This window comes from Haemaphysalis longicornis, unplaced genomic scaffold, assembly GCF_048455015.1.
Source record: "Haemaphysalis longicornis isolate Haplotype H1 unplaced genomic scaffold, Haemaphysalis longicornis Haplotype H1 scaffold_9, whole genome shotgun sequence".
Lineage (NCBI taxonomy): Eukaryota > Metazoa > Arthropoda > Arachnida > Ixodida > Ixodidae > Haemaphysalis > Haemaphysalis longicornis.
Genome location: NW_027526460.1, coordinates 127,370,420 through 127,377,385, shown reverse-complemented (window position 1 = coordinate 127,377,385; position 6,966 = coordinate 127,370,420). Strand labels below are relative to the sequence as shown.

Genomic DNA, 6,966 nt, shown 5'->3' with positions numbered 1-6,966 from the left:
AGGTGGAGGTTCAATGGGAAGGGCCCTTTCGGGTTGTGAAAAAGCTCTCGGACACAAATTATGCACTGGAACGGAAAGGAAGGCGCCGAGAGGTTGTAATTTATCACCACAATCTAATGAAGCGCTATGTGGGAGAAGTGCAGAAGGTGAACTTGGCTCTTAATAGCCCGGAGGAGCTAACGCCTGAAATTCCACGCTTGGTTGAGGTTGGAAGATCAATGGAGGTTACCGACGTCATGAAAGCCGTGGCACCTACTGAGGGCTTGACTGAGACGCAGCAAGTCGACTTACGTAACTTGTCAGAACACATCACAGTTTTCTCGGAAAGGCCAGGGCGAACTACGGTTATCACTCATGACATTGAACTAACTTCTGACACCACCGTGAAGTCGAGGCCGTACAGGTTAGCCCCGCGGCAGCAGGAGATCTTGAAAAAAGAAGTAGATCGAATGCTGGAGCTTAAGCTTATTGAACCATGCGAAAGCACCTGCACGTCCCCCATGATACTAGTAGAGGTTCCTGGCAAAGATCCACGACCTTGCGTGGATTATCGCAAACTTAACGCGATAACGAAGGACCAGACCTATCCTATACCCAACGTGGAGGAGCTGGTCGAAAAAGTGAGTGCTGCAAAATACGTCTCGACTTTGGACTTAGTAAGAGGCTATTGGCAAGTTCCAATGTCTGAACGAGCTAGTGAGTATGCAGCCTTTGTGGCACCGACGGGCACATTTCGGCCCCTAGTTTTGAGTTTTGGTCTTAAGAACGCCCCATTTTGCTTTTCAAGGCTAATGAACCGAGTTCTGCAGGGGGCTGAAGGGTACGCTGTTCCCTACTTAGTCGACCTTGCTATGTACTACAATACATGGGAAGACCACCTGTACCAGCTTAGCGATGTCCTTAGACGTTTGACACACGCTGGACTGACAGCGAAGCCGGCTAACTGCCAACTAGCTCGCGCCGAAGTACGGTACCTAGGGCATGTGGTAGGGCAGGGCAGGAGGCGACCTGGCGAGTTGAAAGTAGAGGCGGTTAGCGAATTCCCGCAACCAGAAATGGAGGGTGCTTTCCAAGGCCTCAAAACGGCTCTTGTTAGCTCGCCCGTACGGCATGCACCGAACTATGATCGTCCCTTTACTGTGCAATGCGATTCCCGCAACAGAGGCCTAGGAGTAGTACTCTGCCAGGAGGATGAGAACGGGAACGATAACCCTGTGCTGTACGCCAGCAGGAAACTCTCGGTTCGCGAGGAGGCCTACAGTGCGTCAGAAAAAGAACGTACCTGCAATGTGTGGGCCACCCAAAAATTGGCCTGCTACCTTTACGGAACTTCTTTTGTCTTCGTCACTGACCACTGCCCACTGACGTGGCTATCGCAAATGTCGGGAAAGAATCCGCGACTACTACGCTGGAGCCTTGCGCTTCAGGAGCTTAACTTCACTGTGAAGTATAAGAAGGGTTCTGCCAACGCCAATGTTGACACATTAAGCAGAGCCTTCTAGCTTTTCTTTCGCTTTCTTTTGTTTTCAGTGGAGGAACGTTTTCAGTAATGGTTTTGAGTAGTGTTGTGAGTAACTCAGTCTAAGCTTTTAGCTGTGAGCAAGAGTATTGGTGTGGTTGCCATATGAAAAAAAAAAATTGAAAAGCGTAGGTGCATTGTAGCACCTTTGAAAGAGCAGCCTGGTTGCCGAAAACTCATTGCCGGCTCTTGCTGGTTCGGGAGGTTGGTCTTTGTGGTTTCAATGGTGCTGAAAGAATGCTGCTATTGTGATCTCTCCCGTCGAGCAGCTGATACTACACGACGTCCGAGATCTTCCCGTCGGCGGAGGAGCTGTTATGACTCACCGGCGCCATGTTTGCGCGGGTCAGTCACCCGCCGGTCGACCTCCCCACCGCTTGTCGACGGAAACGAAAGGAAGCCGACACCGCGGCGGCGGCCACTGATTGACAGCGGCTTTTGAGCGGTGTTTAGTGTTGTTGCCCAAAAGGGATTAAGGAGCCGCCGCTCGTCCCCCGGCCTGAGCAACTGAACGCGTGTGCGCGTGAAAGCCCAGACGGCGACGACCGGACAATGGGACCCAGTGGCGGCGGCAGCACAGCGAAGAAGGCATGGCAATGGTCAAGCCATTAACCCTTCCGAGTGATTCCACGAACCTTGTTAGCTCCCTGGGAAGTATGTGTGAGAACCCCACCGTGGGAACGCAGCGCGCGGCGGACACCAAAAAGATACGAGGCGCTCGCGCGTCTTCCGTTCTTCCCCTTCTACTACAGCAACACCGACTAGATGCTCCTGACGAGTGGCAAGGGTGTGTGTGTGTGTCTGTGTGTGCCGTGCATCTGTCGACATACCTGAAAGGCGTGTCCCTACCCGAGGGCGGTGCTTCACAGCGAGGAACTTACACCTCACCATTGGTCCGCATTGTTTTGTATGGGGATCCCCAACCTAGGGAACTAGGGATCGGGGGTCAACAAAAAGGGCGTGCTGCGGCCCGCCAAGATCTGTCTTCTGTCTTCATCTCGACAACTCACTGTAAAAATGTAAATAAACCCGTTGAGTTTGCTCTAAAGCTCTCCCCTAGTCCTGGCTCGACGAAGCGACGGCGACTGGCCCCGCTACCAGCAGACTGCGGTCGCTACAACTCGCTACAAGACGCAACACGGGCTGGATGCCAGTCGTTGCTCGATCACACCGTCAGGCTGTTGCTGCTGCTCCACTGTACCGTTGCGTTGCAAGCGCACTTGATCGGCATGTCGCTGGGCCAGTCCTCCCGAAGTTTCCACGGTAGCCATCCTGGACCCGGACGCAGTCTTTACCCGTCCCGGTATCCACTTGTCACCGCTACCATAGTTCCGCACGTAAACATTGGTCTCTGGTAGCAAGGTCCAGTCGTCTTGACCCTGCGACGGCTCTCCAAGAGTAGGAGGAAAACACGAGTCCAGCCGGGACCGTATTTGGTAACCGAGAAGCATCTCTGCTGGTGACTTTCCATTTTTCTGTGGAGTTCTCCGGTAGTTGAACAAGAGTCGCACTAGATTGTCCTCCATCTTCCCTCCTTTCATTTTTCGAAGCCCCTCCTTTATAGTTCGCACTACTCTTTCTGCAGCTCCATTCGACTGGGGGTGGTAGAGGGCGCACCTTAGATGCACTATGTTGTTCTTTGCAAAGGTCTCGAATTCCTGGCTGGTAAATTGTGGCCCATTATCAGCATCTAAGGTTCGTGGGACACCAAACCTGCTAAAAATAGTACGCAGGCAGTTTACCGTGGTTTCACTGTTAGCGTGCACCAGCGGTATGGCTTCGACCCATTTTGTATGCGTGTCGACCACCACCAGAATCATTTTTCCTGCGATTGGGCCCGCAAAATCCACGTGAACACGATACCATCTCTCATTCGTCGCTGGCCAGCTGACTGGTGGCGCTGCTGTAGGCATCGGTAGGTTCTGGATGCAGGTTTGACACGAAGCCGATATTTTCTCTATATCTCTATCCAGCCCTGGCCACCAAAGCAGCGAACGTGCAATAGCTTTCATAGCAGACGATCCCTGGTGCGTGTCATGCAGTAGACGCAACACTCCAGTACGAACCTCTTCCGGTACTACTACCCGGTTTCACCAGTAGAGTAGCTCATGCGCCACTGACAACTCCAACTTCCGGTCAAAGTATGGCAGGACCAAATGGTGCAAGGAGTCTTGTTTTAGGCCACCCGTTCAGTGTATAACGTTTAACCTCAGACAGGACAGGGTCAGCGGCAGTCAAAACCTTCAGCTCACGTGTGGTCACTCCCCCTTCGTCCAGTGTTTCCAGAGACAGAACGTATTCGGGCGGTTCATCATCCGGGACAGGTTCCGGAACTCGCCGGGGTAGACGGCTCAGGGCGTCGGAGTTGAACATCTGCCTCCCTGGAGTGTACTGAAGCTTGTATTGGTAGGCCCCGAGGCTAAGTGCCCAGCGTTGGATTCGGGCGGCGGCCATCGTTGGTGTCTGGCGGTCCGGTCTCAGCAGGCCCAGAAGTGGCTGGTGGTCGGTCACCAGCGTGAACTCTCGCCCTAGAAGGTAGTCACGAAATTTTGTTACGCCAAAAATGAGCGCCAGCGCCTCTGGTTCTAGTTGAGAATAGTTCCGCTCAGCTTGTGTCAATGTTCTGGAACGGAATCCAATGGGTTTATAAACATTGCCTACTGTGTGGAACAGAGCTGCTCCGACACCGTGGGGGGATGCGTGACATTCCAACTTCAACTCTTTGTTTGGATCGAAAGGCACGAGAACTTGGGCATCTTTACGCCTTTTCTTGGCAGCTGTAAAAGCAGCTTCCTGCTGCTCCTTCCAGTTCCAGCGCGCATTTTTTTCCAGCAGCTGATATAAAGGGAAAAGCGTAGTTGACATGCTAGGCAGGAACTTCGCGTAAAACGTCAGCATTCCAAGAAACGAGCGCAGTTCGGTAACATTGCGCGGACTCGGTGCCTCAACAATAGCGTCGACGTTCTTTTCTGTCGGGTGAAGACCCCCTCGGTCGATTCGGTGCCCAAGATACGTCACAGACGGTCTGCGCAATTCGCACTTATCAAATCTGAGCTTTATGCCCCGTTCGCGGAAGCGCTGCAGGACGTTTCTTAGTCGCTCGCCATTATCATTCCTTCTCTCCGACACGAGCACGTCGTCTAGATAAGCTTGCACGCCCGGCAGGCCTGCCAGCACCTCATCCATCTTTCTTGGAAAGATTGCCGGGGCGGATGCTATTCCGAATGGCAGCCTATTAAAGCAAAACAGGCCTCTGTGCGTGTTAATGACGCAGAATTTTCTTGCCGCTTCGTCGAGTGGTACTTGGTTGTATGCGTCGCGCAGGTCAAGAGTGCTAAAACAGTCACCATCGCTTAAGCGAGCAAACATGTCCTCAATCACGGGCAACGGGTATTGCTCAGTGGCACAAGCTGGGTTCAAGTTGGCTTTAAAATCCCCGCAAATTCTGACAGTGCCGTCTTTCTTTAACACCACCACAATTGGCGTTGCCCAATCGGAATGCTTTACTGGCGACAACACTCCTATTGAAACCCGCCTGTCCAGCTCTTGCGTTACTTTATCGCGCAAAGTGTAGGGAAGGGGCCGTGCCTTACAGAATTTTGGAATGGCGCCCTCTTTTAGGTGCAGACTGGCGGGGGTTCCCTCGATAAGGCCCAGGTAGGCAGAAAAGACGTCCTCGTAGTCCTCGAAGATGCTGTTGATGTGGTAGCTGCTTTCGTGGTCTTCCGGAGAGACGTCCCGTGCTGCTACCTGCAATATTGGAGCTCCTGCGTTGTCGAGTAAACGAAGCAAATCACGGCCGCACAGGCTTGGCCCCGCACAGTCCAACACAGTCAGCAAACAGTCCACGGACACCCCTCCGTAGCGGACGCGTAACTGAAGTTCTCCCAGGACAGGTAGGCGGCCTACGTAGCAGGAAAGCTTGATATTGGAGGCTCTCAGACTTGGCCACTGCCTGCGGTGCTTCTGATAAAGTTCGCGAGAAATGACGCAAATTGGTGACCCGGTGTCTACCTCCATTGGTAATTCAATGCCTCCCCACGTGAATACTCGGCGAATCGGGGGCTCCAGAACGTTCTTCCTTTTAGACGCTAGTGTCCAGATATGGGCTGTTTCCATTTCCTCGTTAGAGGAGCCTTCTGTGACAGTCAAAGTGTTGGTTCGCACCGCTCTGGAGTCGTTTGCATGCTGCGCACGGCTTCGGCACTTTCGTGCAAGGTGCCCTTTACGTTTACACTGATAACACCGTGACCTGGCCCAGGGACAACCGTCATCATCGTGATTTCCACTACCGCATCTGCCACAGCTTTCGACTTGAGAAGTCTTCCGTTCCCCTTGTGGGTACATTTTTCTAGACGCATCTACTTTTAGTAGTGGTGTGTCCTCTGCGTTCATGTTTTGTACATCTGTTTCTGCGGCCTCGGCTGCCATTGCTATAGCCTCTGCTTCTTCCAGCGTCAAGTCCTTTTTGACAATAGCTGTTTCTGCAACGCACTAGAACGTACGCCGCAAACAATGCGGTCCCGTAGCATCCGGTCCAGAGCGCCTCCGAAGTTGCAGTTATCAGCTATCCGCCGAATTTCCACCAAAAAGGCATGCATCGGCTCCCCTTCAGCTTGGCACCGGTTGAAAAATTTGTAGCTTTCGGAAATTCCGTTCTTTTTTGGGTCATAATACTCGTTGAGCGTGGCCACTGCTTCTTCATAAGTCAAGGAATTTGGCGTGCGCGGAGCTACTTTCCCTGCCAAAGTCTATACCGTGTGGGTGCTCAATGCCGCCACAAGAATTCTCAACGGCGTTCGCTTCGAAGTAAGCTTCAACCTTGATAAGGTACGGTTTCCACTTATCGTTGCTTTCGTCGAAGTCTGGTAGCTTGAGATGGGCCATGTCGTCCAACGGCGTGGTGCGGTCTTCGGGTTCCTTTTTCGCGACTATCGCGTCTTCAGTCCTCGCCACTGTTGCATCCCACGGGCCGCACAAAGGCGCGCCGAAGAACAGAGCTTACACCGGTCAGCAAGAGAGCAGAACGTCGATTTATTGTCAAAGCAAGGCTCGCTTATGTTTGTTTCGGATGTAAGAGGAGAAGGGGGACGAGGGAGAGGAGCGGCGATAGCTGCCGCAACGCCGCCTGTATTAACATTGCCTGACGCGTCGCGCGCTTTTCAATGGGAAGGGTAGGAACGCTTAGTTCAGGCACTGATCCACTATGTGGCGCGTTCCGGCGGACATCTCGCCTTACGTCACTGCTCGCGAGTCGCGAACGCTGCACCCACTTCTACGACGTGTGTCTGTCAGCTTGCCTGTTGGGCTTCAAGGGCCGTTTCGCTTACATCTTAGCCGTGACGGGGCGCTAGTTCTGTGGCGCACGGGGGATCTCGTTCAACGTGTCGCTCGCTTCATACTTGCTGCAGTTTTCGAAAGATAAAGACGGAGGCGAACTGAAATAG

General features: G+C 53.0%; 1 pseudogene across 1 annotated transcript; it reads right to left on the bottom strand.

Annotated features, from left to right (window-relative positions):
- Positions 1-2,664: 2,664 nt before the first annotated feature.
- On the bottom strand, positions 2,665-6,451 carry LOC144152142 (uncharacterized; annotated as a pseudogene). Its single transcript, XR_013319074.1, has 2 exons — positions 5,113-6,451; positions 2,665-4,047 (listed from the first exon to the last, which is right to left on the bottom strand). The product of XR_013319074.1 is annotated as an uncharacterized LOC144152142 (transcript).
- Positions 6,452-6,966: the final 515 nt, after the last annotated feature.